The sequence below is a fragment of the Pungitius pungitius genome, unplaced genomic scaffold (genome assembly GCF_949316345.1).
Source record: "Pungitius pungitius unplaced genomic scaffold, fPunPun2.1 scaffold_26, whole genome shotgun sequence".
Taxonomy (NCBI): domain Eukaryota; kingdom Metazoa; phylum Chordata; class Actinopteri; order Perciformes; family Gasterosteidae; genus Pungitius; species Pungitius pungitius.
Genome location: NW_026909893.1, coordinates 334,302 through 362,260, shown reverse-complemented (window position 1 = coordinate 362,260; position 27,959 = coordinate 334,302). Strand labels below are relative to the sequence as shown.

Here is a 27,959-nt window from a genome sequence, read left to right as displayed (position 1 = left end):
TGCATACCCTTATTTAACCCACACAAAGATGCCAACGGCAGGCGTGTCATAATTCATTGACGCATTATAAAGGATTAGGAAAAAGATAAAAAGCAGCTTACGGCCATACCTCTCTGGTTCCGCCCGATCTCGTCTGATCTCGGAAGCTAAGCAGAGCAGGCCCTGGTTAGTACCTGGATGGAAGACCGCCTGGGAATCCCAGGTGCCGTAAGCTTTTTCACTTCTCTCTCCGAAAGCCGCCGAGCGCCGCAGATTGTACACCTACAAATTACAAAAAGAATATCACATTGTTGAAGAGATGCATGTTTAGTGTTGTTTTAACGTTGGATATGAAAGGAAATTAGACAATATTATCCAAAATGATTCCGTTTCATGATTGCTAAATTAGTGTTGATCAACATTTACGATTGGCATACTATTGTTTGTAATTTAGCCGTTGAAATACAGGTGCTAACCCAACATGTTAGAATTGCCAGTGAAGAAAAGTAAAGTTACCTTCAGGCTTTAGGAACCTCTCTTGCCAATGCTAAGAACTGCTTCAATTTTAGAAAAAGAAACTTCTGATTATCTTTGACACGTTTTAAAGGATTAGGAAAAAGATGAAAAGCAGCTTACGGCCATACCTCTCTGGTTCCGCCCGATCTCGTCTGATCTCGGAAGCTAAGCAGAGCAGGGCCTGGTTAGTACCTGGATGGAAGACCGCCTGGGAATCCCAGGTGCCGTAAGCTTTTTCACTTCTCTCTCTGAAAGCCGCCCAGCGCCGTAGATTGTACACCTACACAATTGTAAAAAAAATGTCACATTGTAGAAGAGATGCAATAGGAAGAAGATGAAAGGTGGCTTACGTCCATACCATCGTCAGGCCATTTGAGGTGGCGGGGACTGCAATGGCCATTCACCGATTGGCTGGGACCCCTGGGCGGGTCTTCTCTAGTCCATCCAATTTTCGGCATGGGATGTCACAGCCTTCTTTGCATACCCTTATTTAACCCACACAAAGATGCCAACGGCAGGCGTGTCATAATTCATTGACGCATTATAAAGGATTAGGAAAAAGATAAAAAGCAGCTTACGGCCATACCTCTCTGGTTCCGCCCGATCTCGTCTGATCTCGGAAGCTAAGCAGAGCAGGCCCTGGTTAGTACCTGGATGGAAGACCGCCTGGGAATCCCAGGTGCCGTAAGCTTTTTCACTTCTCTCTCCGAAAGCCGCCGAACGCCGCAGATTGTACACCTACAAATTACAAAAAGAATATCACATTGTTGAAGAGATGCATGTTTAGTGTTGTTTTAACGTTGGATATGAAAGGAAATTAGACAATATTATCCAAAATTATTCCGTTTCATGATTGCTAAATTAGTGTTGATCAACATTTACGATTGGCATACTATTGTTTGTAATTTAGCCGTTGAAATACAGGTGCTAACCCAACATGTTAGAATTGCCAGTGAAGAAAAGTAAAGTTACCTTCAGGCTTTAGGAACCTCTCTTGCCAATGCTAAGAACTGCTTCAATTTTAGAAAAAGAAACTTCTGATTATCTTTGACACGTTTTAAAGGATTAGGAAAAAGATGAAAAGCAGCTTACGGCCATACCTCTCTGGTTCCGCCCGATCTCGTCTGATCTCGGAAGCTAAGCAGAGCAGGGCCTGGTTAGTACCTGGATGGAAGACCGCCTGGGAATCCCAGGTGCCGTAAGCTTTTTCACTTCTCTCTCTGAAAGCCGCCCAGCGCCGTAGATTGTACACCTACACAATTGTAAAAAAAATGTCACATTGTAGAAGAGATGCAATAGGAAGAAGATGAAAGGTGGCTTACGTCCATACCATCGTCAGGCCATTTGAGGTGGCGGGGACTGCAATGGCCATTCACCGATTGGCTGGGACCCCTGGGCGGGTCTTCTCTAGTCCATCCAATTTTCGGCATGGGATGTCACAGCCTTCTTTGCATACCCTTATTTAACCCACACAAAGATGCCAACGGCAGGCGTGTCATAATTCATTGACGCATTATAAAGGATTAGGAAAAAGATAAAAAGCAGCTTACGGCCATACCTCTCTGGTTCCGCCCGATCTCGTCTGATCTCGGAAGCTAAGCAGAGCAGGGCCTGGTTAGTACCTGGATGGAAGACCGCCTGGGAATCCCAGGTGCCGTAAGCTTTTTCACTTCTCTCTCCGAAAGCCGCCGAGCGCCGCAGATTGTACACCTACAAATTACAAAAAGAATATCACATTGTTGAAGAGATGCATGTTTAGTGTTGTTTTAACGTTGGATATGAAAGGAAATTAGACAATAATATCCAAAATTATTCCGTTTCATGATTGCTAAATTAGTGTTGATCAACATTTACGATTGGCATACTATTGTTTGTAATTTAGCCGTTGAAATACAGGTGCTAACCCAACATGTTAGAATTGCCAGTGAAGAAAAGTAAAGTTACCTTCAGGCTTTAGGAACCTCTTTTGCCAATGCTAAGAACTGCTTCAATTTTAGAAAAAGAAACTTCTGATTATCTTTGACACGTTTTAAAGGATTAGGAAAAAGATGAAAAGCAGCTTACGGCCATACCTCTCTGGTTCCGCCCGATCTCGTCTGATCTCGGAAGCTAAGCAGAGCAGGGCCTGGTTAGTACCTGGATGGAAGACCGCCTGGGAATCCCAGGTGCCGTAAGCTTTTTCACTTCTCTCTCTGAAAGCCGCCCAGCGCCGTAGATTGTACACCTACACAATTGTAAAAAAAATGTCACATTGTAGAAGAGATGCAATAGGAAGAAGATGAAAGGTGGCTTACGTCCATACCATCGTCAGGCCATTTGAGGTGGCGGGGACTGCAATGGCCATTCACCGATTGGCTGGGACCCCTGGGCGGGTCTTCTCTAGTCCATCCAATTTTCGGCATGGGATGTCACAGCCTTCTTTGCATACCCTTATTTAACCCACACAAAGATGCCAACGGCAGGCGTGTCATAATTCATTGACGCATTATAAAGGATTAGGAAAAAGATAAAAAGCAGCTTACGGCCATACCTCTCTGGTTCCGCCCGATCTCGTCTGATCTCGGAAGCTAAGCAGAGCAGGGCCTGGTTAGTACCTGAATGGAAGACCGCCTGGGAATCCCAGGTGCCGTAAGCTTTTTCACTTCTCTCTCCGAAAGCCGCCGAGCGCCGCAGATTGTACACCTACAAATTACAAAAAGAATATCACATTGTTGAAGAGATGCATGTTTAGTGTTGTTTTAACGTTGGATATGAAAGGAAATTAGACAATAATATCCAAAATGATTCCGTTTCATGATTGCTAAATTAGTGTTGATCAACATTTACGATTGGCATACTATTGTTTGTAATTTAGCCGTTGAAATACAGGTGCTAACCCAACATGTTAGAATTGCCAGTGAAGAAAAGTAAAGTTACCTTCAGGCTTTAGGAACCTCTCTTGCCAATGCTAAGAACTGCTTCAATTTTAGAAAAAGAAACTTCTGATTATCTTTGACACGTTTTAAAGGATTAGGAAAAAGATGAAAAGCAGCTTACGGCCATACCTCTCTGGTTCCGCCCGATCTCGTCTGATCTCGGAAGCTAAGCAGAGCAGGGCCTGGTTAGTACCTGGATGGAAGACCGCCTGGGAATCCCAGGTGCCGTAAGCTTTTTCACTTCTCTCTCTGAAAGCCGCCCAGCGCCGTAGATTGTACACATACACAATTGTAAAAAAAATGTCACATTGTAGAAGAGATGCAATAGGAAGAAGATGAAAGGTGGCTTACGTCCATACCATCGTCAGGCCATTTGAGGTGGCGGGGACTGCAATGGCCATTCACCGATTGGCTGGGACCCCTGGGCGGGTCTTCTCTAGTCCATCCAATTTTCGGCATGGGATGTCACAGCCTTCTTTGCATACCCTTATTTAACCCACACAAAGATGCCAACGGCAGGCGTGTCATAATTCATTGACGCATTATAAAGGATTAGGAAAAAGATAAAAAGCAGCTTACGGCCATACCTCTCTGGTTCCGCCCGATCTCGTCTGATCTCGGAAGCTAAGCAGAGCAGGGCCTGGTTAGTACCTGAATGGAAGACCGCCTGGGAATCCCAGGTGCCGTAAGCTTTTTCACTTCTCTCTCCGAAAGCCGCCGAGCGCCGCAGATTGTACACCTACAAATTACAAAAAGAATATCACATTGTTGAAGAGATGCATGTTTAGTGTTGTTTTAACGTTGGATATGAAAGGAAATTAGACAATAATATCCAAAATGATTCCGTTTCATGATTGCTAAATTAGTGTTGATCAACATTTACGATTGGCATACTATTGTTTGTAATTTAGCCGTTGAAATACAGGTGCTAACCCAACATGTTAGAATTGCCAGTGAAGAAAAGTAAAGTTACCTTCAGGCTTTAGGAACCTCTCTTGCCAATGCTAAGAACTGCTTCAATTTTAGAAAAAGAAACTTCTGATTATCTTTGACACGTTTTAAAGGATTAGGAAAAAGATGAAAAGCAGCTTACGGCCATACCTCTCTGGTTCCGCCCGATCTCGTCTGATCTCGGAAGCTAAGCAGAGCAGGGCCTGGTTAGTACCTGGATGGAAGACCGCCTGGGAATCCCAGGTGCCGTAAGCTTTTTCACTTCTCTCTCTGAAAGCCGCCCAGCGCCGTAGATTGTACATCTACACAATTGTAAAAAAAATGTCACATTGTAGAAGAGATGCAATAGGAAGAAGATGAAAGGTGGCTTACGTCCATACCATCGTCAGGCCATTTGAGGTGGCGGGGACTGCAATGGCCATTCACCGATTGGCTGGGACCCCTGGGCGGGTCTTCTCTAGTCCATCCAATTTTCGGCATGGGATGTCACAGCCTTCTTTGCATACCCTTATTTAACCCACACAAAGATGCCAACGGCAGGCGTGTCATAATTCATTGACGCATTATAAAGGATTAGGAAAAAGATAAAAAGCAGCTTACGGCCATACCTCTCTGGTTCCGCCCGATCTCGTCTGATCTCGGAAGCTAAGCAGAGCAGGGCCTGGTTAGTACCTGAATGGAAGACCGCCTGGGAATCCCAGGTGCCGTAAGCTTTTTCACTTCTCTCTCCGAAAGCCGCCGAGCGCCGCAGATTGTACACCTACAAATTACAAAAAGAATATCACATTGTTGAAGAGATGCATGTTTAGTGTTGTTTTAACGTTGGATATGAAAGGAAATTAGACAATATTATCCAAAATGATTCCGTTTCATGATTGCTAAATTAGTGTTGATCAACATTTACGATTGGCATACTATTGTTTGTAATTTAGCCGTTGAAATACAGGTGCTAACCCAACATGTTAGAATTGCCAGTGAAAAAAAGTAAAGTTACCTTCAGGCTTTAGGAACCTCTCTTGCCAATGCTAAGAACTGCTTCAATTTTAGAAAAAGAAACTTCTGATTATCTTTGACACGTTTTAAAGGATTAGGAAAAAGATGAAAAGCAGCTTACGGCCATACCTCTCTGGTTCCGCCCGATCTCGTCTGATCTCGGAAGCTAAGCAGAGCAGGGCCTGGTTAGTACCTGGATGGAAGACCGCCTGGGAATCCCAGGTGCCGTAAGCTTTTTCACTTCTCTCTCTGAAAGCCGCCCAGCGCCGTAGATTGTACACCTACACAATTGTAAAAAAAATGTCACATTGTAGAAGAGATGCAATAGGAAGAAGATGAAAGGTGGCTTACGTCCATACCATCGTCAGGCCATTTGAGGTGGCGGGGACTGCAATGGCCATTCACCGATTGGCTGGGACCCCTGGGCGGGTCTTCTCTAGTCCATCCAATTTTCGGCATGGGATGTCACAGCCTTCTTTGCATACCCTTATTTAACCCACACAAAGATGCCAACGGCAGGCGTGTCATAATTCATTGACGCATTATAAAGGATTAGGAAAAAGATAAAAAGCAGCTTACGGCCATACCTCTCTGGTTCCGCCCGATCTCGTCTGATCTCGGAAGCTAAGCAGAGCAGGGCCTGGTTAGTACCTGGATGGAAGACCGCCTGGGAATCCCAGGTGCCGTAAGCTTTTTCACTTCTCTCTCTGAAAGCCGCCCAGCGCCGTAGATTGTACACCTACACAATTGTAAAAAAAATGTCACATTGTAGAAGAGATGCAATAGGAAGAAGATGAAAGGTGGCTTACGTCCATACCATCGTCAGGCCATTTGAGGTGGCGGGGACTGCAATGGCCATTCACCGATTGGCTGGGACCCCTGGGCGGGTCTTCTCTAGTCCATCCAATTTTCGGCATGGGATGTCACAGCCTTCTTTGCATACCCTTATTTAACCCACACAAAGATGCCAACGGCAGGCGTGTCATAATTCATTGACGCATTATAAAGGATTAGGAAAAAGATAAAAAGCAGCTTACGGCCATACCTCTCTGGTTCCGCCCGATCTCGTCTGATCTCGGAAGCTAAGCAGAGCAGGGCCTGGTTAGTACCTGGATGGAAGACCGCCTGGGAATCCCAGGTGCCGTAAGCTTTTTCACTTCTCTCTCCGAAAGCCGCCGAGCGCCGCAGATTGTACACCTACAAATTACAAAAAGAATATCACATTGTTGAAGAGATCCATGTTTAGTGTTGTTTTAACGTTGGATATGAAAGGAAATTAGACAATAATATCCAAAATGATTCCGTTTCATGATTGCTAAATTAGTGTTGATCAACATTTACGATTGGCATACTATTGTTTGTAATTTAGCCGTTGAAATACAGGTGCTAACCCAACATGTTAGAATTGCCAGTGAAGAAAAGTAAAGTTACCTTCAGGCTTTAGGAACCTCTCTTGCCAATGCTAAGAACTGCTTCAATTTTAGAAAAAGAAACTTCTGATTATCTTTGACACGTTTTAAAGGATTAGGAAAAAGATGAAAAGCAGCTTACGGCCATACCTCTCTGGTTCCGCCCGATCTCGTCTGATCTCGGAAGCTAAGCAGAGCAGGGCCTGGTTAGTACCTGGATGGAAGACCGCCTGGGAATCCCAGGTGCCGTAAGCTTTTTCACTTCTCTCTCTGAAAGCCGCCCAGCGCCGTAGATTGTACACCTACACAATTGTAAAAAAAATGTCACATTGTAGAAGAGATGCAATAGGAAGAAGATGAAAGGTGGCTTACGTCCATACCATCGTCAGGCCATTTGAGGTGGCGGGGACTGCAATGGCCATTCACCGATTGGCTGGGACCCCTGGGCGGGTCTTCTCTAGTCCATCCAATTTTCGGCATGGGATGTCACAGCCTTCTTTGCATACCCTTATTTAACCCACACAAAGATGCCAACGGCAGGCGTGTCATAATTCATTGACGCATTATAAAGGATTAGGAAAAAGATAAAAAGCAGCTTACGGCCATACCTCTCTGGTTCCGCCCGATCTCGTCTGATCTCGGAAGCTAAGCAGAGCAGGCCCTGGTTAGTACCTGGATGGAAGACCGCCTGGGAATCCCAGGTGCCGTAAGCTTTTTCACTTCTCTCTCCGAAAGCCGCCGAGCGCCGCAGATTGTACACCTACAAATTACAAAAAGAATATCACATTGTTGAAGAGATGCATGTTTAGTGTTGTTTTAACGTTGGATATGAAAGGAAATTAGACAATATTATCCAAAATGATTCCGTTTCATGATTGCTAAATTAGTGTTGATCAACATTTACGATTGGCATACTATTGTTTGTAATTTAGCCGTTGAAATACAGGTGCTAACCCAACATGTTAGAATTGCCAGTGAAGAAAAGTAAAGTTACCTTCAGGCTTTAGGAACCTCTCTTGCCAATGCTAAGAACTGCTTCAATTTTAGAAAAAGAAACTTCTGATTATCTTTGACACGTTTTAAAGGATTAGGAAAAAGATGAAAAGCAGCTTACGGCCATACCTCTCTGGTTCCGCCCGATCTCGTCTGATCTCGGAAGCTAAGCAGAGCAGGGCCTGGTTAGTACCTGGATGGAAGACCGCCTGGGAATCCCAGGTGCCGTAAGCTTTTTCACTTCTCTCTCTGAAAGCCGCCCAGCGCCGTAGATTGTACACCTACACAATTGTAAAAAAAATGTCACATTGTAGAAGAGATGCAATAGGAAGAAGATGAAAGGTGGCTTACGTCCATACCATCGTCAGGCCATTTGAGGTGGCGGGGACTGCAATGGCCATTCACCGATTGGCTGGGACCCCTGGGCGGGTCTTCTCTAGTCCATCCAATTTTCGGCATGGGATGTCACAGCCTTCTTTGCATACCCTTATTTAACCCACACAAAGATGCCAACGGCAGGCGTGTCATAATTCATTGACGCATTATAAAGGATTAGGAAAAAGATAAAAAGCAGCTTACGGCCATACCTCTCTGGTTCCGCCCGATCTCGTCTGATCTCGGAAGCTAAGCAGAGCAGGGCCTGGTTAGTACCTGGATGGAAGACCGCCTGGGAATCCCAGGTGCCGTAAGCTTTTTCACTTCTCTCTCCGAAAGCCGCCGAGCGCCGCAGATTGTACACCTACAAATTACAAAAAGAATATCACATTGTTGAAGAGATCCATGTTTAGTGTTGTTTTAACGTTGGATATGAAAGGAAATTAGACAATAATATCCAAAATGATTCCGTTTCATGATTGCTAAATTAGTGTTGATCAACATTTACGATTGGCATACTATTGTTTGTAATTTAGCCGTTGAAATACAGGTGCTAACCCAACATGTTAGAATTGCCAGTGAAGAAAAGTAAAGTTACCTTCAGGCTTTAGGAACCTCTCTTGCCAATGCTAAGAACTGCTTCAATTTTAGAAAAAGAAACTTCTGATTATCTTTGACACGTTTTAAAGGATTAGGAAAAAGATGAAAAGCAGCTTACGGCCATACCTCTCTGGTTCCGCCCGATCTCGTCTGATCTCGGAAGCTAAGCAGAGCAGGGCCTGGTTAGTACCTGGATGGAAGACCGCCTGGGAATCCCAGGTGCCGTAAGCTTTTTCACTTCTCTCTCTGAAAGCCGCCCAGCGCCGTAGATTGTACACCTACACAATTGTAAAAAAAATGTCACATTGTAGAAGAGATGCAATAGGAAGAAGATGAAAGGTGGCTTACGTCCATACCATCGTCAGGCCATTTGAGGTGGCGGGGACTGCAATGGCCATTCACCGATTGGCTGGGACCCCTGGGCGGGTCTTCTCTAGTCCATCCAATTTTCGGCATGGGATGTCACAGCCTTCTTTGCATACCCTTATTTAACCCACACAAAGATGCCAACGGCAGGCGTGTCATAATTCATTGACGCATTATAAAGGATTAGGAAAAAGATAAAAAGCAGCTTACGGCCATACCTCTCTGGTTCCGCCCGATCTCGTCTGATCTCGGAAGCTAAGCAGAGCAGGCCCTGGTTAGTACCTGGATGGAAGACCGCCTGGGAATCCCAGGTGCCGTAAGCTTTTTCACTTCTCTCTCCGAAAGCCGCCGAGCGCCGCAGATTGTACACCTACAAATTACAAAAAGAATATCACATTGTTGAAGAGATGCATGTTTAGTGTTGTTTTAACGTTGGATATGAAAGGAAATTAGACAATATTATCCAAAATGATTCCGTTTCATGATTGCTAAATTAGTGTTGATCAACATTTACGATTGGCATACTATTGTTTGTAATTTAGCCGTTGAAATACAGGTGCTAACCCAACATGTTAGAATTGCCAGTGAAGAAAAGTAAAGTTACCTTCAGGCTTTAGGAACCTCTCTTGCCAATGCTAAGAACTGCTTCAATTTTAGAAAAAGAAACTTCTGATTATCTTTGACACGTTTTAAAGGATTAGGAAAAAGATGAAAAGCAGCTTACGGCCATACCTCTCTGGTTCCGCCCGATCTCGTCTGATCTCGGAAGCTAAGCAGAGCAGGGCCTGGTTAGTACCTGGATGGAAGACCGCCTGGGAATCCCAGGTGCCGTAAGCTTTTTCACTTCTCTCTCTGAAAGCCGCCCAGCGCCGTAGATTGTACACCTACACAATTGTAAAAAAAATGTCACATTGTAGAAGAGATGCAATAGGAAGAAGATGAAAGGTGGCTTACGTCCATACCATCGTCAGGCCATTTGAGGTGGCGGGGACTGCAATGGCCATTCACCGATTGGCTGGGACCCCTGGGCGGGTCTTCTCTAGTCCATCCAATTTTCGGCATGGGATGTCACAGCCTTCTTTGCATACCCTTATTTAACCCACACAAAGATGCCAACGGCAGGCGTGTCATAATTCATTGACGCATTATAAAGGATTAGGAAAAAGATAAAAAGCAGCTTACGGCCATACCTCTCTGGTTCCGCCCGATCTCGTCTGATCTCGGAAGCTAAGCAGAGCAGGGCCTGGTTAGTACCTGGATGGAAGACCGCCTGGGAATCCCAGGTGCCGTAAGCTTTTTCACTTCTCTCTCCGAAAGCCGCCGAGCGCCGCAGATTGTACACCTACAAATTACAAAAAGAATATCACATTGTTGAAGAGATGCATGTTTAGTGTTGTTTTAACGTTGGATATGAAAGGAAATTAGACAATAATATCCAAAATTATTCCGTTTCATGATTGCTAAATTAGTGTTGATCAACATTTACGATTGGCATACTATTGTTTGTAATTTAGCCGTTGAAATACAGGTGCTAACCCAACATGTTAGAATTGCCAGTGAAGAAAAGTAAAGTTACCTTCAGGCTTTAGGAACCTCTTTTGCCAATGCTAAGAACTGCTTCAATTTTAGAAAAAGAAACTTCTGATTATCTTTGACACGTTTTAAAGGATTAGGAAAAAGATGAAAAGCAGCTTACGGCCATACCTCTCTGGTTCCGCCCGATCTCGTCTGATCTCGGAAGCTAAGCAGAGCAGGGCCTGGTTAGTACCTGGATGGAAGACCGCCTGGGAATCCCAGGTGCCGTAAGCTTTTTCACTTCTCTCTCTGAAAGCCGCCCAGCGCCGTAGATTGTACACCTACACAATTGTAAAAAAAATGTCACATTGTAGAAGAGATGCAATAGGAAGAAGATGAAAGGTGGCTTACGTCCATACCATCGTCAGGCCATTTGAGGTGGCGGGGACTGCAATGGCCATTCACCGATTGGCTGGGACCCCTGGGCGGGTCTTCTCTAGTCCATCCAATTTTCGGCATGGGATGTCACAGCCTTCTTTGCATACCCTTATTTAACCCACACAAAGATGCCAACGGCAGGCGTGTCATAATTCATTGACGCATTATAAAGGATTAGGAAAAAGATAAAAAGCAGCTTACGGCCATACCTCTCTGGTTCCGCCCGATCTCGTCTGATCTCGGAAGCTAAGCAGAGCAGGGCCTGGTTAGTACCTGAATGGAAGACCGCCTGGGAATCCCAGGTGCCGTAAGCTTTTTCACTTCTCTCTCCGAAAGCCGCCGAGCGCCGCAGATTGTACACCTACAAATTACAAAAAGAATATCACATTGTTGAAGAGATGCATGTTTAGTGTTGTTTTAACGTTGGATATGAAAGGAAATTAGACAATAATATCCAAAATGATTCCGTTTCATGATTGCTAAATTAGTGTTGATCAACATTTACGATTGGCATACTATTGTTTGTAATTTAGCCGTTGAAATACAGGTGCTAACCCAACATGTTAGAATTGCCAGTGAAGAAAAGTAAAGTTACCTTCAGGCTTTAGGAACCTCTCTTGCCAATGCTAAGAACTGCTTCAATTTTAGAAAAAGAAACTTCTGATTATCTTTGACACGTTTTAAAGGATTAGGAAAAAGATGAAAAGCAGCTTACGGCCATACCTCTCTGGTTCCGCCCGATCTCGTCTGATCTCGGAAGCTAAGCAGAGCAGGGCCTGGTTAGTACCTGGATGGAAGACCGCCTGGGAATCCCAGGTGCCGTAAGCTTTTTCACTTCTCTCTCTGAAAGCCGCCCAGCGCCGTAGATTGTACACCTACACAATTGTAAAAAAAATGTCACATTGTAGAAGAGATGCAATAGGAAGAAGATGAAAGGTGGCTTACGTCCATACCATCGTCAGGCCATTTGAGGTGGCGGGGACTGCAATGGCCATTCACCGATTGGCTGGGACCCCTGGGCGGGTCTTCTCTAGTCCATCCAATTTTCGGCATGGGATGTCACAGCCTTCTTTGCATACCCTTATTTAACCCACACAAAGATGCCAACGGCAGGCGTGTCATAATTCATTGACGCATTATAAAGGATTAGGAAAAAGATAAAAAGCAGCTTACGGCCATACCTCTCTGGTTCCGCCCGATCTCGTCTGATCTCGGAAGCTAAGCAGAGCAGGGCTTGGTTAGTACCTGGATGGAAGACCGCCTGGGAATCCCAGGTGCCGTAAGCTTTTTCACTTCTCTCTCCGAAAGCCGCCGAGCGCCGCAGATTGTACACCTACAAATTACAAAAAGAATATCACATTGTTGAAGAGATGCATGTTTAGTGTTGTTTTAACGTTGGATATGAAAGGAAATTAGACAATAATATCCAAAATTATTCCGTTTCATGATTGCTAAATTAGTGTTGATCAACATTTACGATTGGCATACTATTGTTTGTAATTTAGCCGTTGAAATACAGGTGCTAACCCAACATGTTAGAATTGCCAGTGAAGAAAAGTAAAGTTACCTTCAGGCTTTAGGAACCTCTTTTGCCAATGCTAAGAACTGCTTCAATTTTAGAAAAAGAAACTTCTGATTATCTTTGACACGTTTTAAAGGATTAGGAAAAAGATGAAAAGCAGCTTACGGCCATACCTCTCTGGTTCCGCCCGATCTCGTCTGATCTCGGAAGCTAAGCAGAGCAGGGCCTGGTTAGTACCTGGATGGAAGACCGCCTGGGAATCCCAGGTGCCGTAAGCTTTTTCACTTCTCTCTCTGAAAGCCGCCCAGCGCCGTAGATTGTACACCTACACAATTGTAAAAAAAATGTCACATTGTAGAAGAGATGCAATAGGAAGAAGATGAAAGGTGGCTTACGTCCATACCATCGTCAGGCCATTTGAGGTGGCGGGGACTGCAATGGCCATTCACCGATTGGCTGGGACCCCTGGGCGGGTCTTCTCTAGTCCATCCAATTTTCGGCATGGGATGTCACAGCCTTCTTTGCATACCCTTATTTAACCCACACAAAGATGCCAACGGCAGGCGTGTCATAATTCATTGACGCATTATAAAGGATTAGGAAAAAGATAAAAAGCAGCTTACGGCCATACCTCTCTGGTTCCGCCCGATCTCGTCTGATCTCGGAAGCTAAGCAGAGCAGGGCTTGGTTAGTACCTGGATGGAAGACCGCCTGGGAATCCCAGGTGCCGTAAGCTTTTTCACTTCTCTCTCCGAAAGCCGCCGAGCGCCGCAGATTGTACACCTACAAATTACAAAAAGAATATCACATTGTTGAAGAGATGCATGTTTAGTGTTGTTTTAACGTTGGATATGAAAGGAAATTAGACAATAATATCCAAAATTATTCCGTTTCATGATTGCTAAATTAGTGTTGATCAACATTTACGATTGGCATACTATTGTTTGTAATTTAGCCGTTGAAATACAGGTGCTAACCCAACATGTTAGAATTGCCAGTGAAGAAAAGTAAAGTTACCTTCAGGCTTTAGGAACCTCTTTTGCCAATGCTAAGAACTGCTTCAATTTTAGAAAAAGAAACTTCTGATTATCTTTGACACGTTTTAAAGGATTAGGAAAAAGATGAAAAGCAGCTTACGGCCATACCTCTCTGGTTCCGCCCGATCTCGTCTGATCTCGGAAGCTAAGCAGAGCAGGGCCTGGTTAGTACCTGGATGGAAGACCGCCTGGGAATCCCAGGTGCCGTAAGCTTTTTCACTTCTCTCTCTGAAAGCCGCCCAGCGCCGTAGATTGTACACCTACACAATTGTAAAAAAAATGTCACATTGTAGAAGAGATGCAATAGGAAGAAGATGAAAGGTGGCTTACGTCCATACCATCGTCAGGCCATTTGAGGTGGCGGGGACTGCAATGGCCATTCACCGATTGGCTGGGACCCCTGGGCGGGTCTTCTCTAGTCCATCCAATTTTCGGCATGGGATGTCACAGCCTTCTTTGCATACCCTTATTTAACCCACACAAAGATGCCAACGGCAGGCGTGTCATAATTCATTGACGCATTATAAAGGATTAGGAAAAAGATAAAAAGCAGCTTACGGCCATACCTCTCTGGTTCCGCCCGATCTCGTCTGATCTCGGAAGCTAAGCAGAGCAGGGCCTGGTTAGTACCTGGATGGAAGACCGCCTGGGAATCCCAGGTGCCGTAAGCTTTTTCACTTCTCTCTCCGAAAGCCGCCGAGCGCCGCAGATTGTACACCTACAAATTACAAAAAGAATATCACATTGTTGAAGAGATGCATGTTTAGTGTTGTTTTAACGTTGGATATGAAAGGAAATTAGACAATAATATCCAAAATGATTCCGTTTCATGATTGCTAAATTAGTGTTGATCAACATTTACGATTGGCATACTATTGTTTGTAATTTAGCCGTTGAAATACAGGTGCTAACCCAACATGTTAGAATTGCCAGTGAAGAAAAGTAAAGTTACCTTCAGGCTTTAGGAACCTCTCTTGCCAATGCTAAGAACTGCTTCAATTTTAGAAAAAGAAACTTCTGATTATCTTTGACACGTTTTAAAGGATTAGGAAAAAGATGAAAAGCAGCTTACGGCCATACCTCTCTGGTTCCGCCCGATCTCGTCTGATCTCGGAAGCTAAGCAGAGCAGGGCCTGGTTAGTACCTGGATGGAAGACCGCCTGGGAATCCCAGGTGCCGTAAGCTTTTTCACTTCTCTCTCTGAAAGCCGCCCAGCGCCGTAGATTGTACACCTACACAATTGTAAAAAAAATGTCACATTGTAGAAGAGATGCAAAAGGAAGAAGATGAAAGGTGGCTTACGTCCATACCATCGTCAGGCCATTTGAGGTGGCGGGGACTGCAATGGCCATTCACCGATTGGCTGGGACCCCTGGGCGGGTCTTCTCTAGTCCATCCAATTTTCGGCATGGGATGTCACAGCCTTCTTTGCATACCCTTATTTAACCCACACAAAGATGCCAACGGCAGGCGTGTCATAATTCATTGACGCATTATAAAGGATTAGGAAAAAGATAAAAAGCAGCTTATGGCCATACCTCTCTGGTTCCGCCCGATCTCGTCTGATCTCGGAAGCTAAGCAGAGCAGGGCCTGGTTAGTACCTGGATGGAAGACCGCCTGGGAATCCCAGGTGCCGTAAGCTTTTTCACTTCTCTCTCTGAAAGCCGCCCAGCGCCGTAGATTGTACACCTACACAATTGTAAAAAAAATGTCACATTGTAGAAGAGATGCAATAGGAAGAAGATGAAAGGTGGCTTACGTCCATACCATCGTCAGGCCATTTGAGGTGGCGGGGACTGCAATGGCCATTCACCGATTGGCTGGGACCCCTGGGCGGGTCTTCTCTAGTCCATCCAATTTTCGGCATGGGATGTCACAGCCTTCTTTGCATACCCTTATTTAACCCACACAAAGATGCCAACGGCAGGCGTGTCATAATTCATTGACGCATTATAAAGGATTAGGAAAAAGATAAAAAGCAGCTTACGGCCATACCTCTCTGGTTCCGCCCGATCTCGTCTGATCTCGGAAGCTAAGCAGAGCAGGGCCTGGTTAGTACCTGGATGGAAGACCGCCTGGGAATCCCAGGTGCCGTAAGCTTTTTCACTTCTCTCTCCGAAAGCCGCCGAGCGCCGCAGATTGTACACCTACAAATTACAAAAAGAATATCACATTGTTGAAGAGATGCATGTTTAGTGTTGTTTTAACGTTGGATATGAAAGGAAATTAGACAATAATATCCAAAATGATTCCGTTTCATGATTGCTAAATTAGTGTTGATCAACATTTACGATTGGCATACTATTGTTTGTAATTTAGCCGTTGAAATACAGGTGCTAACCCAACATGTTAGAATTGCCAGTGAAAAAAAGTAAAGTTACCTTCAGGCTTTAGGAACCTCTCTTGCCAATGCTAAGAACTGCTTCAATTTTAGAAAAAGAAACTTCTGATTATCTTTGACACGTTTTAAAGGATTAGGAAAAAGATGAAAAGCAGCTTACGGCCATACCTCTCTGGTTCCGCCCGATCTCGTCTGATCTCGGAAGCTAAGCAGAGCAGGGCCTGGTTAGTACCTGGATGGAAGACCGCCTGGGAATCCCAGGTGCCGTAAGCTTTTTCACTTCTCTCTCTGAAAGCCGCCCAGCGCCGTAGATTGTACACCTACACAATTGTAAAAAAAATGTCACATTGTAGAAGAGATGCAATAGGAAGAAGATGAAAGGTGGCTTACGTCCATACCATCGTCAGGCCATTTGAGGTGGCGGGGACTGCAATGGCCATTCACCGATTGGCTGGGACCCCTGGGCGGGTCTTCTCTAGTCCATCCAATTTTCGGCATGGGATGTCACAGCCTTCTTTGCATACCCTTATTTAACCCACACAAAGATGCCAACGGCAGGCGTGTCATAATTCATTGACGCATTATAAAGGATTAGGAAAAAGATAAAAAGCAGCTTACGGCCATACCTCTCTGGTTCCGCCCGATCTCGTCTGATCTCGGAAGCTAAGCAGAGCAGGGCCTGGTTAGTACCTGGATGGAAGACCGCCTGGGAATCCCAGGTGCCGTAAGCTTTTTCACTTCTCTCTCTGAAAGCCGCCCAGCGCCGTAGATTGTACACCTACACAATTGTAAAAAAAATGTCACATTGTAGAAGAGATGCAATAGGAAGAAGATGAAAGGTGGCTTACGTCCATACCATCGTCAGGCCATTTGAGGTGGCGGGGACTGCAATGGCCATTCACCGATTGGCTGGGACCCCTGGGCGGGTCTTCTCTAGTCCATCCAATTTTCGGCATGGGATGTCACAGCCTTCTTTGCATACCCTTATTTAACCCACACAAAGATGCCAACGGCAGGCGTGTCATAATTCATTGACGCATTATAAAGGATTAGGAAAAAGATAAAAAGCAGCTTACGGCCATACCTCTCTGGTTCCGCCCGATCTCGTCTGATCTCGGAAGCTAAGCAGAGCAGGGCCTGGTTAGTACCTGGATGGAAGACCGCCTGGGAATCCCAGGTGCCGTAAGCTTTTTCACTTCTCTCTCCGAAAGCCGCCGAGCGCCGCAGATTGTACACCTACAAATTACAAAAAGAATATCACATTGTTGAAGAGATCCATGTTTAGTGTTGTTTTAACGTTGGATATGAAAGGAAATTAGACAATAATATCCAAAATGATTCCGTTTCATGATTGCTAAATTAGTGTTGATCAACATTTACGATTGGCATACTATTGTTTGTAATTTAGCCGTTGAAATACAGGTGCTAACCCAACATGTTAGAATTGCCAGTGAAGAAAAGTAAAGTTACCTTCAGGCTTTAGGAACCTCTCTTGCCAATGCTAAGAACTGCTTCAATTTTAGAAAAAGAAACTTCTGATTATCTTTGACACGTTTTAAAGGATTAGGAAAAAGATGAAAAGCAGCTTACGGCCATACCTCTCTGGTTCCGCCCGATCTCGTCTGATCTCGGAAGCTAAGCAGAGCAGGGCCTGGTTAGTACCTGGATGGAAGACCGCCTGGGAATCCCAGGTGCCGTAAGCTTTTTCACTTCTCTCTCTGAAAGCCGCCCAGCGCCGTAGATTGTACACCTACACAATTGTAAAAAAAATGTCACATTGTAGAAGAGATGCAATAGGAAGAAGATGAAAGGTGGCTTACGTCCATACCATCGTCAGGCCATTTGAGGTGGCGGGGACTGCAATGGCCATTCACCGATTGGCTGGGACCCCTGGGCGGGTCTTCTCTAGTCCATCCAATTTTCGGCATGGGATGTCACAGCCTTCTTTGCATACCCTTATTTAACCCACACAAAGATGCCAACGGCAGGCGTGTCATAATTCATTGACGCATTATAAAGGATTAGGAAAAAGATAAAAAGCAGCTTACGGCCATACCTCTCTGGTTCCGCCCGATCTCGTCTGATCTCGGAAGCTAAGCAGAGCAGGCCCTGGTTAGTACCTGGATGGAAGACCGCCTGGGAATCCCAGGTGCCGTAAGCTTTTTCACTTCTCTCTCCGAAAGCCGCCGAGCGCCGCAGATTGTACACCTACAAATTACAAAAAGAATATCACATTGTTGAAGAGATGCATGTTTAGTGTTGTTTTAACGTTGGATATGAAAGGAAATTAGACAATATTATCCAAAATGATTCCGTTTCATGATTGCTAAATTAGTGTTGATCAACATTTACGATTGGCATACTATTGTTTGTAATTTAGCCGTTGAAATACAGGTGCTAACCCAACATGTTAGAATTGCCAGTGAAGAAAAGTAAAGTTACCTTCAGGCTTTAGGAACCTCTCTTGCCAATGCTAAGAACTGCTTCAATTTTAGAAAAAGAAACTTCTGATTATCTTTGACACGTTTTAAAGGATTAGGAAAAAGATGAAAAGCAGCTTACGGCCATACCTCTCTGGTTCCGCCCGATCTCGTCTGATCTCGGAAGCTAAGCAGAGCAGGGCCTGGTTAGTACCTGGATGGAAGACCGCCTGGGAATCCCAGGTGCCGTAAGCTTTTTCACTTCTCTCTCTGAAAGCCGCCCAGCGCCGTAGATTGTACACCTACACAATTGTAAAAAAAATGTCACATTGTAGAAGAGATGCAATAGGAAGAAGATGAAAGGTGGCTTACGTCCATACCATCGTCAGGCCATTTGAGGTGGCGGGGACTGCAATGGCCATTCACCGATTGGCTGGGACCCCTGGGCGGGTCTTCTCTAGTCCATCCAATTTTCGGCATGGGATGTCACAGCCTTCTTTGCATACCCTTATTTAACCCACACAAAGATGCCAACGGCAGGCGTGTCATAATTCATTGACGCATTATAAAGGATTAGGAAAAAGATAAAAAGCAGCTTACGGCCATACCTCTCTGGTTCCGCCCGATCTCGTCTGATCTCGGAAGCTAAGCAGAGCAGGGCCTGGTTAGTACCTGGATGGAAGACCGCCTGGGAATCCCAGGTGCCGTAAGCTTTTTCACTTCTCTCTCCGAAAGCCGCCGAGCGCCGCAGATTGTACACCTACAAATTACAAAAAGAATATCACATTGTTGAAGAGATCCATGTTTAGTGTTGTTTTAACGTTGGATATGAAAGGAAATTAGACAATAATATCCAAAATGATTCCGTTTCATGATTGCTAAATTAGTGTTGATCAACATTTACGATTGGCATACTATTGTTTGTAATTTAGCCGTTGAAATACAGGTGCTAACCCAACATGTTAGAATTGCCAGTGAAGAAAAGTAAAGTTACCTTCAGGCTTTAGGAACCTCTCTTGCCAATGCTAAGAACTGCTTCAATTTTAGAAAAAGAAACTTCTGATTATCTTTGACACGTTTTAAAGGATTAGGAAAAAGATGAAAAGCAGCTTACGGCCATACCTCTCTGGTTCCGCCCGATCTCGTCTGATCTCGGAAGCTAAGCAGAGCAGGGCCTGGTTAGTACCTGGATGGAAGACCGCCTGGGAATCCCAGGTGCCGTAAGCTTTTTCACTTCTCTCTCTGAAAGCCGCCCAGCGCCGTAGATTGTACACCTACACAATTGTAAAAAAAATGTCACATTGTAGAAGAGATGCAATAGGAAGAAGATGAAAGGTGGCTTACGTCCATACCATCGTCAGGCCATTTGAGGTGGCGGGGACTGCAATGGCCATTCACCGATTGGCTGGGACCCCTGGGCGGGTCTTCTCTAGTCCATCCAATTTTCGGCATGGGATGTCACAGCCTTCTTTGCATACCCTTATTTAACCCACACAAAGATGCCAACGGCAGGCGTGTCATAATTCATTGACGCATTATAAAGGATTAGGAAAAAGATAAAAAGCAGCTTACGGCCATACCTCTCTGGTTCCGCCCGATCTCGTCTGATCTCGGAAGCTAAGCAGAGCAGGCCCTGGTTAGTACCTGGATGGAAGACCGCCTGGGAATCCCAGGTGCCGTAAGCTTTTTCACTTCTCTCTCCGAAAGCCGCCGAGCGCCGCAGATTGTACACCTACAAATTACAAAAAGAATATCACATTGTTGAAGAGATGCATGTTTAGTGTTGTTTTAACGTTGGATATGAAAGGAAATTAGACAATATTATCCAAAATGATTCCGTTTCATGATTGCTAAATTAGTGTTGATCAACATTTACGATTGGCATACTATTGTTTGTAATTTAGCCGTTGAAATACAGGTGCTAACCCAACATGTTAGAATTGCCAGTGAAGAAAAGTAAAGTTACCTTCAGGCTTTAGGAACCTCTCTTGCCAATGCTAAGAACTGCTTCAATTTTAGAAAAAGAAACTTCTGATTATCTTTGACACGTTTTAAAGGATTAGGAAAAAGATGAAAAGCAGCTTACGGCCATACCTCTCTGGTTCCGCCCGATCTCGTCTGATCTCGGAAGCTAAGCAGAGCAGGGCCTGGTTAGTACCTGGATGGAAGACCGCCTGGGAATCCCAGGTGCCGTAAGCTTTTTCACTTCTCTCTCTGAAAGCCGCCCAGCGCCGTAGATTGTACACCTACACAATTGTAAAAAAAATGTCACATTGTAGAAGAGATGCAATAGGAAGAAGATGAAAGGTGGCTTACGTCCATACCATCGTCAGGCCATTTGAGGTGGCGGGGACTGCAATGGCCATTCACCGATTGGCTGGGACCCCTGGGCGGGTCTTCTCTAGTCCATCCAATTTTCGGCATGGGATGTCACAGCCTTCTTTGCATACCCTTATTTAACCCACACAAAGATGCCAACGGCAGGCGTGTCATAATTCATTGACGCATTATAAAGGATTAGGAAAAAGATAAAAAGCAGCTTACGGCCATACCTCTCTGGTTCCGCCCGATCTCGTCTGATCTCGGAAGCTAAGCAGAGCAGGGCCTGGTTAGTACCTGGATGGAAGACCGCCTGGGAATCCCAGGTGCCGTAAGCTTTTTCACTTCTCTCTCCGAAAGCCGCCGAGCGCCGCAGATTGTACACCTACAAATTACAAAAAGAATATCACATTGTTGAAGAGATGCATGTTTAGTGTTGTTTTAACGTTGGATATGAAAGGAAATTAGACAATAATATCCAAAATTATTCCGTTTCATGATTGCTAAATTAGTGTTGATCAACATTTACGATTGGCATACTATTGTTTGTAATTTAGCCGTTGAAATACAGGTGCTAACCCAACATGTTAGAATTGCCAGTGAAGAAAAGTAAAGTTACCTTCAGGCTTTAGGAACCTCTTTTGCCAATGCTAAGAACTGCTTCAATTTTAGAAAAAGAAACTTCTGATTATCTTTGACACGTTTTAAAGGATTAGGAAAAAGATGAAAAGCAGCTTACGGCCATACCTCTCTGGTTCCGCCCGATCTCGTCTGATCTCGGAAGCTAAGCAGAGCAGGGCCTGGTTAGTACCTGGATGGAAGACCGCCTGGGAATCCCAGGTGCCGTAAGCTTTTTCACTTCTCTCTCTGAAAGCCGCCCAGCGCCGTAGATTGTACACCTACACAATTGTAAAAAAAATGTCACATTGTAGAAGAGATGCAATAGGAAGAAGATGAAAGGTGGCTTACGTCCATACCATCGTCAGGCCATTTGAGGTGGCGGGGACTGCAATGGCCATTCACCGATTGGCTGGGACCCCTGGGCGGGTCTTCTCTAGTCCATCCAATTTTCGGCATGGGATGTCACAGCCTTCTTTGCATACCCTTATTTAACCCACACAAAGATGCCAACGGCAGGCGTGTCATAATTCATTGACGCATTATAAAGGATTAGGAAAAAGATAAAAAGCAGCTTACGGCCATACCTCTCTGGTTCCGCCCGATCTCGTCTGATCTCGGAAGCTAAGCAGAGCAGGGCCTGGTTAGTACCTGAATGGAAGACCGCCTGGGAATCCCAGGTGCCGTAAGCTTTTTCACTTCTCTCTCCGAAAGCCGCCGAGCGCCGCAGATTGTACACCTACAAATTACAAAAAGAATATCACATTGTTGAAGAGATGCATGTTTAGTGTTGTTTTAACGTTGGATATGAAAGGAAATTAGACAATAATATCCAAAATGATTCCGTTTCATGATTGCTAAATTAGTGTTGATCAACATTTACGATTGGCATACTATTGTTTGTAATTTAGCCGTTGAAATACAGGTGCTAACCCAACATGTTAGAATTGCCAGTGAAGAAAAGTAAAGTTACCTTCAGGCTTTAGGAACCTCTCTTGCCAATGCTAAGAACTGCTTCAATTTTAGAAAAAGAAACTTCTGATTATCTTTGACACGTTTTAAAGGATTAGGAAAAAGATGAAAAGCAGCTTACGGCCATACCTCTCTGGTTCCGCCCGATCTCGTCTGATCTCGGAAGCTAAGCAGAGCAGGGCCTGGTTAGTACCTGGATGGAAGACCGCCTGGGAATCCCAGGTGCCGTAAGCTTTTTCACTTCTCTCTCTGAAAGCCGCCCAGCGCCGTAGATTGTACACCTACACAATTGTAAAAAAAATGTCACATTGTAGAAGAGATGCAATAGGAAGAAGATGAAAGGTGGCTTACGTCCATACCATCGTCAGGCCATTTGAGGTGGCGGGGACTGCAATGGCCATTCACCGATTGGCTGGGACCCCTGGGCGGGTCTTCTCTAGTCCATCCAATTTTCGGCATGGGATGTCACAGCCTTCTTTGCATACCCTTATTTAACCCACACAAAGATGCCAACGGCAGGCGTGTCATAATTCATTGACGCATTATAAAGGATTAGGAAAAAGATAAAAAGCAGCTTACGGCCATACCTCTCTGGTTCCGCCCGATCTCGTCTGATCTCGGAAGCTAAGCAGAGCAGGGCTTGGTTAGTACCTGGATGGAAGACCGCCTGGGAATCCCAGGTGCCGTAAGCTTTTTCACTTCTCTCTCCGAAAGCCGCCGAGCGCCGCAGATTGTACACCTACAAATTACAAAAAGAATATCACATTGTTGAAGAGATGCATGTTTAGTGTTGTTTTAACGTTGGATATGAAAGGAAATTAGACAATAATATCCAAAATTATTCCGTTTCATGATTGCTAAATTAGTGTTGATCAACATTTACGATTGGCATACTATTGTTTGTAATTTAGCCGTTGAAATACAGGTGCTAACCCAACATGTTAGAATTGCCAGTGAAGAAAAGTAAAGTTACCTTCAGGCTTTAGGAACCTCTTTTGCCAATGCTAAGAACTGCTTCAATTTTAGAAAAAGAAACTTCTGATTATCTTTGACACGTTTTAAAGGATTAGGAAAAAGATGAAAAGCAGCTTACGGCCATACCTCTCTGGTTCCGCCCGATCTCGTCTGATCTCGGAAGCTAAGCAGAGCAGGGCCTGGTTAGTACCTGGATGGAAGACCGCCTGGGAATCCCAGGTGCCGTAAGCTTTTTCACTTCTCTCTCTGAAAGCCGCCCAGCGCCGTAGATTGTACACCTACACAATTGTAAAAAAAATGTCACATTGTAGAAGAGATGCAATAGGAAGAAGATGAAAGGTGGCTTACGTCCATACCATCGTCAGGCCATTTGAGGTGGCGGGGACTGCAATGGCCATTCACCGATTGGCTGGGACCCCTGGGCGGGTCTTCTCTAGTCCATCCAATTTTCGGCATGGGATGTCACAGCCTTCTTTGCATACCCTTATTTAACCCACACAAAGATGCCAACGGCAGGCGTGTCATAATTCATTGACGCATTATAAAGGATTAGGAAAAAGATAAAAAGCAGCTTACGGCCATACCTCTCTGGTTCCGCCCGATCTCGTCTGATCTCGGAAGCTAAGCAGAGCAGGGCTTGGTTAGTACCTGGATGGAAGACCGCCTGGGAATCCCAGGTGCCGTAAGCTTTTTCACTTCTCTCTCCGAAAGCCGCCGAGCGCCGCAGATTGTACACCTACAAATTACAAAAAGAATATCACATTGTTGAAGAGATGCATGTTTAGTGTTGTTTTAACGTTGGATATGAAAGGAAATTAGACAATAATATCCAAAATTATTCCGTTTCATGATTGCTAAATTAGTGTTGATCAACATTTACGATTGGCATACTATTGTTTGTAATTTAGCCGTTGAAATACAGGTGCTAACCCAACATGTTAGAATTGCCAGTGAAGAAAAGTAAAGTTACCTTCAGGCTTTAGGAACCTCTTTTGCCAATGCTAAGAACTGCTTCAATTTTAGAAAAAGAAACTTCTGATTATCTTTGACACGTTTTAAAGGATTAGGAAAAAGATGAAAAGCAGCTTACGGCCATACCTCTCTGGTTCCGCCCGATCTCGTCTGATCTCGGAAGCTAAGCAGAGCAGGGCCTGGTTAGTACCTGGATGGAAGACCGCCTGGGAATCCCAGGTGCCGTAAGCTTTTTCACTTCTCTCTCTGAAAGCCGCCCAGCGCCGTAGATTGTACACCTACACAATTGTAAAAAAAATGTCACATTGTAGAAGAGATGCAATAGGAAGAAGATGAAAGGTGGCTTACGTCCATACCATCGTCAGGCCATTTGAGGTGGCGGGGACTGCAATGGCCATTCACCGATTGGCTGGGACCCCTGGGCGGGTCTTCTCTAGTCCATCCAATTTTCGGCATGGGATGTCACAGCCTTCTTTGCATACCCTTATTTAACCCACACAAAGATGCCAACGGCAGGCGTGTCATAATTCATTGACGCATTATAAAGGATTAGGAAAAAGATAAAAAGCAGCTTACGGCCATACCTCTCTGGTTCCGCCCGATCTCGTCTGATCTCGGAAGCTAAGCAGAGCAGGGCCTGGTTAGTACCTGGATGGAAGACCGCCTGGGAATCCCAGGTGCCGTAAGCTTTTTCACTTCTCTCTCCGAAAGCCGCCGAGCGCCGCAGATTGTACACCTACAAATTACAAAAAGAATATCACATTGTTGAAGAGATGCATGTTTAGTGTTGTTTTAACGTTGGATATGAAAGGAAATTAGACAATAATATCCAAAATGATTCCGTTTCATGATTGCTAAATTAGTGTTGATCAACATTTACGATTGGCATACTATTGTTTGTAATTTAGCCGTTGAAATACAGGTGCTAACCCAACATGTTAGAATTGCCAGTGAAGAAAAGTAAAGTTACCTTCAGGCTTTAGGAACCTCTCTTGCCAATGCTAAGAACTGCTTCAATTTTAGAAAAAGAAACTTCTGATTATCTTTGACACGTTTTAAAGGATTAGGAAAAAGATGAAAAGCAGCTTACGGCCATACCTCTCTGGTTCCGCCCGATCTCGTCTGATCTCGGAAGCTAAGCAGAGCAGGGCCTGGTTAGTACCTGGATGGAAGACCGCCTGGGAATCCCAGGTGCCGTAAGCTTTTTCACTTCTCTCTCTGAAAGCCGCCCAGCGCCGTAGATTGTACACCTACACAATTGTAAAAAAAATGTCACATTGTAGAAGAGATGCAAAAGGAAGAAGATGAAAGGTGGCTTACGTCCATACCATCGTCAGGCCATTTGAGGTGGCGGGGACTGCAATGGCCATTCACCGATTGGCTGGGACCCCTGGGCGGGTCTTCTCTAGTCCATCCAATTTTCGGCATGGGATGTCACAGCCTTCTTTGCATACCCTTATTTAACCCACACAAAGATGCCAACGGCAGGCGTGTCATAATTCATTGACGCATTATAAAGGATTAGGAAAAAGATAAAAAGCAGCTTATGGCCATACCTCTCTGGTTCCGCCCGATCTCGTCTGATCTCGGAAGCTAAGCAGAGCAGGGCCTGGTTAGTACCTGGATGGAAGACCGCCTGGGAATCCCAGGTGCCGTAAGCTTTTTCACTTCTCTCTCTGAAAGCCGCCCAGCGCCGTAGATTGTACACCTACACAATTGTAAAAAAAATGTCACATTGTAGAAGAGATGCAATAGGAAGAAGATGAAAGGTGGCTTACGTCCATACCATCGTCAGGCCATTTGAGGTGGCGGGGACTGCAATGGCCATTCACCGATTGGCTGGGACCCCTGGGCGGGTCTTCTCTAGTCCATCCAATTTTCGGCATGGGATGTCACAGCCTTCTTTGCATACCCTTATTTAACCCACACAAAGATGCCAACGGCAGGCGTGTCATAATTCATTGACGCATTATAAAGGATTAGGAAAAAGATAAAAAGCAGCTTACGGCCATACCTCTCTGGTTCCGCCCGATCTCGTCTGATCTCGGAAGCTAAGCAGAGCAGGGCCTGGTTAGTACCTGGATGGAAGACCGCCTGGGAATCCCAGGTGCCGTAAGCTTTTTCACTTCTCTCTCCGAAAGCCGCCGAGCGCCGCAGATTGTACACCTACAAATTACAAAAAGAATATCACATTGTTGAAGAGATGCATGTTTAGTGTTGTTTTAACGTTGGATATGAAAGGAAATTAGACAATAATATCCAAAATGATTCCGTTTCATGATTGCTAAATTAGTGTTGATCAACATTTACGATTGGCATACTATTGTTTGTAATTTAGCCGTTGAAATACAGGTGCTAACCCAACATGTTAGAATTGCCAGTGAAGAAAAGTAAAGTTACCTTCAGGCTTTAGGAACCTCTCTTGCCAATGCTAAGAACTGCTTCAATTTTAGAAAAAGAAACTTCTGATTATCTTTGACACGTTTTAAAGGATTAGGAAAAAGATGAAAAGCAGCTTACGGCCATACCTCTCTGGTTCCGCCCGATCTCCTCTGATCTCGGAAGCTAAGCAGAGCAGGGCCTGGTTAGTACCTGGATGGAAGACCGCCTGGGAATCCCAGGTGCCGTAAGCTTTTTCACTTCTCTCTCTGAAAGCCGCCCAGCGCCGTAGATTGTACACCTACACAATTGTAAAAAAAATGTCACATTGTAGAAGAGATGCAATAGGAAGAAGATGAAAGGTGGCTTACGTCCATACCATCGTCAGGCCATTTGAGGTGGCGGGGACTGCAATGGCCATTCACCGATTGGCTGGGACCCCTGGGCGGGTCTTCTCTAGTCCATCCAATTTTCGGCATGGGATGTCACAGCCTTCTTTGCATACCCTTATTTAACCCACACAAAGATGCCAACGGCAGGCGTGTCATAATTCATTGACGCATTATAAAGGATTAGGAAAAAGATAAAAAGCAGCTTACGGCCATACCTCTCTGGTTCCGCCCGATCTCGTCTGATCTCGGAAGCTAAGCAGAGCAGGGCCTGGTTAGTACCTGAATGGAAGACCGCCTGGGAATCCCAGGTGCCGTAAGCTTTTTCACTTCTCTCTCCGAAAGCCGCCGAGCGCCGCAGATTGTACACCTACAAATTACAAAAAGAATATCACATTGTTGAAGAGATGCATGTTTAGTGTTGTTTTAACGTTGGATATGAAAGGAAATTAGACAATAATATCCAAAATGATTCCGTTTCATGATTGCTAAATTAGTGTTAATCAACATTTACGATTGGCATACTATTGTTTGTAATTTAGCCGTTGAAATACAGGTGCTAACCCAACATGTTAGAATTGCCAGTGAAGAAAAGTAAAGTTACCTTCAGGCTTTAGGAACCTCTCTTGCCAATGCTAAGAACTGCTTCAATTTTAGAAAAAGAAACTTCTGATTATCTTTGACACGTTTTAAAGGATTAGGAAAAAGATGAAAAGCAGCTTACGGCCATACCTCTCTGGTTCCGCCCGATCTCGTCTGATCTCGGAAGCTAAGCAGAGCAGGGCCTGGTTAGTACCTGGATGGAAGACCGCCTGGGAATCCCAGGTGCCGTAAGCTTTTTCACTTCTCTCTCTGAAAGCCGCCCAGCGCCGTAGATTGTACACCTACACAATTGTAAAAAAAATGTCACATTGTAGAAGAGATGCAATAGGAAGAAGATGAAAGGTGGCTTACGTCCATACCA

At 44.8% G+C, this 27,959-nt stretch overlaps 58 non-coding genes across 58 annotated transcripts; all 58 read left to right on the top strand.

Annotated features, from left to right (window-relative positions):
* Positions 1–95: 95 nt before the first annotated feature.
* Positions 96–214, top strand: LOC134120289 (5S ribosomal RNA). Its single transcript, XR_009951837.1, has one exon. It is a non-coding gene; the product is annotated as a 5S ribosomal RNA (ribosomal RNA).
* A 395-nt stretch (positions 215–609) lies between these two features.
* Positions 610–728, top strand: LOC134119852 (5S ribosomal RNA). The gene has a single exon (XR_009951401.1). It is a non-coding gene; the product is annotated as a 5S ribosomal RNA (ribosomal RNA).
* A 339-nt stretch (positions 729–1,067) lies between these two features.
* On the top strand, positions 1,068–1,186 carry LOC134120288 (5S ribosomal RNA). The gene has a single exon (XR_009951836.1). It is a non-coding gene; the product is annotated as a 5S ribosomal RNA (ribosomal RNA).
* Positions 1,187–1,581: 395 nt separating this feature from the next.
* Positions 1,582–1,700, top strand: LOC134119851 (5S ribosomal RNA). Its single transcript, XR_009951400.1, has one exon. It is a non-coding gene; the product is annotated as a 5S ribosomal RNA (ribosomal RNA).
* A 339-nt stretch (positions 1,701–2,039) lies between these two features.
* Positions 2,040–2,158, top strand: LOC134119850 (5S ribosomal RNA). The gene has a single exon (XR_009951399.1). It is a non-coding gene; the product is annotated as a 5S ribosomal RNA (ribosomal RNA).
* A 395-nt stretch (positions 2,159–2,553) lies between these two features.
* LOC134119848 (5S ribosomal RNA) lies at positions 2,554–2,672 on the top strand. Its single transcript, XR_009951397.1, has one exon. It is a non-coding gene; the product is annotated as a 5S ribosomal RNA (ribosomal RNA).
* Positions 2,673–3,011: 339 nt separating this feature from the next.
* Positions 3,012–3,130, top strand: LOC134120213 (5S ribosomal RNA). The gene has a single exon (XR_009951762.1). It is a non-coding gene; the product is annotated as a 5S ribosomal RNA (ribosomal RNA).
* Positions 3,131–3,525: 395 nt separating this feature from the next.
* On the top strand, positions 3,526–3,644 carry LOC134119847 (5S ribosomal RNA). The gene has a single exon (XR_009951396.1). It is a non-coding gene; the product is annotated as a 5S ribosomal RNA (ribosomal RNA).
* Positions 3,645–3,983: 339 nt separating this feature from the next.
* Positions 3,984–4,102, top strand: LOC134120212 (5S ribosomal RNA). Its single transcript, XR_009951761.1, has one exon. It is a non-coding gene; the product is annotated as a 5S ribosomal RNA (ribosomal RNA).
* A 395-nt stretch (positions 4,103–4,497) lies between these two features.
* Positions 4,498–4,616, top strand: LOC134119846 (5S ribosomal RNA). Its single transcript, XR_009951395.1, has one exon. It is a non-coding gene; the product is annotated as a 5S ribosomal RNA (ribosomal RNA).
* A 339-nt stretch (positions 4,617–4,955) lies between these two features.
* LOC134120211 (5S ribosomal RNA) lies at positions 4,956–5,074 on the top strand. Its single transcript, XR_009951760.1, has one exon. It is a non-coding gene; the product is annotated as a 5S ribosomal RNA (ribosomal RNA).
* Positions 5,075–5,469: 395 nt separating this feature from the next.
* On the top strand, positions 5,470–5,588 carry LOC134119845 (5S ribosomal RNA). Its single transcript, XR_009951394.1, has one exon. It is a non-coding gene; the product is annotated as a 5S ribosomal RNA (ribosomal RNA).
* A 339-nt stretch (positions 5,589–5,927) lies between these two features.
* Positions 5,928–6,046, top strand: LOC134119844 (5S ribosomal RNA). The gene has a single exon (XR_009951393.1). It is a non-coding gene; the product is annotated as a 5S ribosomal RNA (ribosomal RNA).
* A 339-nt stretch (positions 6,047–6,385) lies between these two features.
* Positions 6,386–6,504, top strand: LOC134119843 (5S ribosomal RNA). Its single transcript, XR_009951392.1, has one exon. It is a non-coding gene; the product is annotated as a 5S ribosomal RNA (ribosomal RNA).
* Positions 6,505–6,899: 395 nt separating this feature from the next.
* LOC134119842 (5S ribosomal RNA) lies at positions 6,900–7,018 on the top strand. The gene has a single exon (XR_009951391.1). It is a non-coding gene; the product is annotated as a 5S ribosomal RNA (ribosomal RNA).
* Positions 7,019–7,357: 339 nt separating this feature from the next.
* Positions 7,358–7,476, top strand: LOC134120287 (5S ribosomal RNA). Its single transcript, XR_009951835.1, has one exon. It is a non-coding gene; the product is annotated as a 5S ribosomal RNA (ribosomal RNA).
* A 395-nt stretch (positions 7,477–7,871) lies between these two features.
* On the top strand, positions 7,872–7,990 carry LOC134119841 (5S ribosomal RNA). The gene has a single exon (XR_009951390.1). It is a non-coding gene; the product is annotated as a 5S ribosomal RNA (ribosomal RNA).
* A 339-nt stretch (positions 7,991–8,329) lies between these two features.
* On the top strand, positions 8,330–8,448 carry LOC134119840 (5S ribosomal RNA). Its single transcript, XR_009951389.1, has one exon. It is a non-coding gene; the product is annotated as a 5S ribosomal RNA (ribosomal RNA).
* A 395-nt stretch (positions 8,449–8,843) lies between these two features.
* On the top strand, positions 8,844–8,962 carry LOC134119839 (5S ribosomal RNA). The gene has a single exon (XR_009951388.1). It is a non-coding gene; the product is annotated as a 5S ribosomal RNA (ribosomal RNA).
* Positions 8,963–9,301: 339 nt separating this feature from the next.
* Positions 9,302–9,420, top strand: LOC134120286 (5S ribosomal RNA). Its single transcript, XR_009951834.1, has one exon. It is a non-coding gene; the product is annotated as a 5S ribosomal RNA (ribosomal RNA).
* Positions 9,421–9,815: 395 nt separating this feature from the next.
* LOC134119837 (5S ribosomal RNA) lies at positions 9,816–9,934 on the top strand. The gene has a single exon (XR_009951386.1). It is a non-coding gene; the product is annotated as a 5S ribosomal RNA (ribosomal RNA).
* Positions 9,935–10,273: 339 nt separating this feature from the next.
* On the top strand, positions 10,274–10,392 carry LOC134119836 (5S ribosomal RNA). Its single transcript, XR_009951385.1, has one exon. It is a non-coding gene; the product is annotated as a 5S ribosomal RNA (ribosomal RNA).
* Positions 10,393–10,787: 395 nt separating this feature from the next.
* On the top strand, positions 10,788–10,906 carry LOC134119835 (5S ribosomal RNA). Its single transcript, XR_009951384.1, has one exon. It is a non-coding gene; the product is annotated as a 5S ribosomal RNA (ribosomal RNA).
* A 339-nt stretch (positions 10,907–11,245) lies between these two features.
* On the top strand, positions 11,246–11,364 carry LOC134120210 (5S ribosomal RNA). Its single transcript, XR_009951759.1, has one exon. It is a non-coding gene; the product is annotated as a 5S ribosomal RNA (ribosomal RNA).
* Positions 11,365–11,759: 395 nt separating this feature from the next.
* Positions 11,760–11,878, top strand: LOC134119834 (5S ribosomal RNA). Its single transcript, XR_009951383.1, has one exon. It is a non-coding gene; the product is annotated as a 5S ribosomal RNA (ribosomal RNA).
* Positions 11,879–12,217: 339 nt separating this feature from the next.
* LOC134120235 (5S ribosomal RNA) lies at positions 12,218–12,336 on the top strand. The gene has a single exon (XR_009951784.1). It is a non-coding gene; the product is annotated as a 5S ribosomal RNA (ribosomal RNA).
* A 395-nt stretch (positions 12,337–12,731) lies between these two features.
* LOC134119833 (5S ribosomal RNA) lies at positions 12,732–12,850 on the top strand. The gene has a single exon (XR_009951382.1). It is a non-coding gene; the product is annotated as a 5S ribosomal RNA (ribosomal RNA).
* Positions 12,851–13,189: 339 nt separating this feature from the next.
* Positions 13,190–13,308, top strand: LOC134120234 (5S ribosomal RNA). Its single transcript, XR_009951783.1, has one exon. It is a non-coding gene; the product is annotated as a 5S ribosomal RNA (ribosomal RNA).
* Positions 13,309–13,703: 395 nt separating this feature from the next.
* On the top strand, positions 13,704–13,822 carry LOC134119832 (5S ribosomal RNA). The gene has a single exon (XR_009951381.1). It is a non-coding gene; the product is annotated as a 5S ribosomal RNA (ribosomal RNA).
* A 339-nt stretch (positions 13,823–14,161) lies between these two features.
* LOC134119831 (5S ribosomal RNA) lies at positions 14,162–14,280 on the top strand. The gene has a single exon (XR_009951380.1). It is a non-coding gene; the product is annotated as a 5S ribosomal RNA (ribosomal RNA).
* Positions 14,281–14,675: 395 nt separating this feature from the next.
* On the top strand, positions 14,676–14,794 carry LOC134119830 (5S ribosomal RNA). The gene has a single exon (XR_009951379.1). It is a non-coding gene; the product is annotated as a 5S ribosomal RNA (ribosomal RNA).
* Positions 14,795–15,133: 339 nt separating this feature from the next.
* On the top strand, positions 15,134–15,252 carry LOC134120206 (5S ribosomal RNA). Its single transcript, XR_009951755.1, has one exon. It is a non-coding gene; the product is annotated as a 5S ribosomal RNA (ribosomal RNA).
* A 339-nt stretch (positions 15,253–15,591) lies between these two features.
* On the top strand, positions 15,592–15,710 carry LOC134119829 (5S ribosomal RNA). Its single transcript, XR_009951378.1, has one exon. It is a non-coding gene; the product is annotated as a 5S ribosomal RNA (ribosomal RNA).
* Positions 15,711–16,105: 395 nt separating this feature from the next.
* Positions 16,106–16,224, top strand: LOC134119828 (5S ribosomal RNA). Its single transcript, XR_009951377.1, has one exon. It is a non-coding gene; the product is annotated as a 5S ribosomal RNA (ribosomal RNA).
* A 339-nt stretch (positions 16,225–16,563) lies between these two features.
* On the top strand, positions 16,564–16,682 carry LOC134119826 (5S ribosomal RNA). Its single transcript, XR_009951375.1, has one exon. It is a non-coding gene; the product is annotated as a 5S ribosomal RNA (ribosomal RNA).
* Positions 16,683–17,021: 339 nt separating this feature from the next.
* On the top strand, positions 17,022–17,140 carry LOC134119825 (5S ribosomal RNA). Its single transcript, XR_009951374.1, has one exon. It is a non-coding gene; the product is annotated as a 5S ribosomal RNA (ribosomal RNA).
* A 395-nt stretch (positions 17,141–17,535) lies between these two features.
* Positions 17,536–17,654, top strand: LOC134119824 (5S ribosomal RNA). Its single transcript, XR_009951373.1, has one exon. It is a non-coding gene; the product is annotated as a 5S ribosomal RNA (ribosomal RNA).
* A 339-nt stretch (positions 17,655–17,993) lies between these two features.
* On the top strand, positions 17,994–18,112 carry LOC134120285 (5S ribosomal RNA). Its single transcript, XR_009951833.1, has one exon. It is a non-coding gene; the product is annotated as a 5S ribosomal RNA (ribosomal RNA).
* A 395-nt stretch (positions 18,113–18,507) lies between these two features.
* LOC134119823 (5S ribosomal RNA) lies at positions 18,508–18,626 on the top strand. Its single transcript, XR_009951372.1, has one exon. It is a non-coding gene; the product is annotated as a 5S ribosomal RNA (ribosomal RNA).
* A 339-nt stretch (positions 18,627–18,965) lies between these two features.
* LOC134119822 (5S ribosomal RNA) lies at positions 18,966–19,084 on the top strand. The gene has a single exon (XR_009951371.1). It is a non-coding gene; the product is annotated as a 5S ribosomal RNA (ribosomal RNA).
* Positions 19,085–19,479: 395 nt separating this feature from the next.
* On the top strand, positions 19,480–19,598 carry LOC134119821 (5S ribosomal RNA). The gene has a single exon (XR_009951370.1). It is a non-coding gene; the product is annotated as a 5S ribosomal RNA (ribosomal RNA).
* Positions 19,599–19,937: 339 nt separating this feature from the next.
* Positions 19,938–20,056, top strand: LOC134120284 (5S ribosomal RNA). Its single transcript, XR_009951832.1, has one exon. It is a non-coding gene; the product is annotated as a 5S ribosomal RNA (ribosomal RNA).
* Positions 20,057–20,451: 395 nt separating this feature from the next.
* On the top strand, positions 20,452–20,570 carry LOC134119820 (5S ribosomal RNA). The gene has a single exon (XR_009951369.1). It is a non-coding gene; the product is annotated as a 5S ribosomal RNA (ribosomal RNA).
* A 339-nt stretch (positions 20,571–20,909) lies between these two features.
* Positions 20,910–21,028, top strand: LOC134119819 (5S ribosomal RNA). Its single transcript, XR_009951368.1, has one exon. It is a non-coding gene; the product is annotated as a 5S ribosomal RNA (ribosomal RNA).
* A 395-nt stretch (positions 21,029–21,423) lies between these two features.
* LOC134119818 (5S ribosomal RNA) lies at positions 21,424–21,542 on the top strand. The gene has a single exon (XR_009951367.1). It is a non-coding gene; the product is annotated as a 5S ribosomal RNA (ribosomal RNA).
* A 339-nt stretch (positions 21,543–21,881) lies between these two features.
* LOC134120209 (5S ribosomal RNA) lies at positions 21,882–22,000 on the top strand. Its single transcript, XR_009951758.1, has one exon. It is a non-coding gene; the product is annotated as a 5S ribosomal RNA (ribosomal RNA).
* A 395-nt stretch (positions 22,001–22,395) lies between these two features.
* LOC134119817 (5S ribosomal RNA) lies at positions 22,396–22,514 on the top strand. Its single transcript, XR_009951366.1, has one exon. It is a non-coding gene; the product is annotated as a 5S ribosomal RNA (ribosomal RNA).
* Positions 22,515–22,853: 339 nt separating this feature from the next.
* Positions 22,854–22,972, top strand: LOC134120233 (5S ribosomal RNA). Its single transcript, XR_009951782.1, has one exon. It is a non-coding gene; the product is annotated as a 5S ribosomal RNA (ribosomal RNA).
* Positions 22,973–23,367: 395 nt separating this feature from the next.
* LOC134119815 (5S ribosomal RNA) lies at positions 23,368–23,486 on the top strand. Its single transcript, XR_009951364.1, has one exon. It is a non-coding gene; the product is annotated as a 5S ribosomal RNA (ribosomal RNA).
* Positions 23,487–23,825: 339 nt separating this feature from the next.
* On the top strand, positions 23,826–23,944 carry LOC134120232 (5S ribosomal RNA). Its single transcript, XR_009951781.1, has one exon. It is a non-coding gene; the product is annotated as a 5S ribosomal RNA (ribosomal RNA).
* A 395-nt stretch (positions 23,945–24,339) lies between these two features.
* Positions 24,340–24,458, top strand: LOC134119814 (5S ribosomal RNA). The gene has a single exon (XR_009951363.1). It is a non-coding gene; the product is annotated as a 5S ribosomal RNA (ribosomal RNA).
* A 339-nt stretch (positions 24,459–24,797) lies between these two features.
* LOC134119813 (5S ribosomal RNA) lies at positions 24,798–24,916 on the top strand. The gene has a single exon (XR_009951362.1). It is a non-coding gene; the product is annotated as a 5S ribosomal RNA (ribosomal RNA).
* A 395-nt stretch (positions 24,917–25,311) lies between these two features.
* LOC134119812 (5S ribosomal RNA) lies at positions 25,312–25,430 on the top strand. Its single transcript, XR_009951361.1, has one exon. It is a non-coding gene; the product is annotated as a 5S ribosomal RNA (ribosomal RNA).
* Positions 25,431–25,769: 339 nt separating this feature from the next.
* Positions 25,770–25,888, top strand: LOC134120204 (5S ribosomal RNA). Its single transcript, XR_009951753.1, has one exon. It is a non-coding gene; the product is annotated as a 5S ribosomal RNA (ribosomal RNA).
* Positions 25,889–26,227: 339 nt separating this feature from the next.
* Positions 26,228–26,346, top strand: LOC134119811 (5S ribosomal RNA). The gene has a single exon (XR_009951360.1). It is a non-coding gene; the product is annotated as a 5S ribosomal RNA (ribosomal RNA).
* A 395-nt stretch (positions 26,347–26,741) lies between these two features.
* On the top strand, positions 26,742–26,860 carry LOC134120247 (5S ribosomal RNA). Its single transcript, XR_009951795.1, has one exon. It is a non-coding gene; the product is annotated as a 5S ribosomal RNA (ribosomal RNA).
* A 339-nt stretch (positions 26,861–27,199) lies between these two features.
* LOC134120208 (5S ribosomal RNA) lies at positions 27,200–27,318 on the top strand. Its single transcript, XR_009951757.1, has one exon. It is a non-coding gene; the product is annotated as a 5S ribosomal RNA (ribosomal RNA).
* Positions 27,319–27,713: 395 nt separating this feature from the next.
* Positions 27,714–27,832, top strand: LOC134119810 (5S ribosomal RNA). Its single transcript, XR_009951359.1, has one exon. It is a non-coding gene; the product is annotated as a 5S ribosomal RNA (ribosomal RNA).
* The last annotated feature ends 127 nt before the right edge of the window (positions 27,833–27,959 follow it).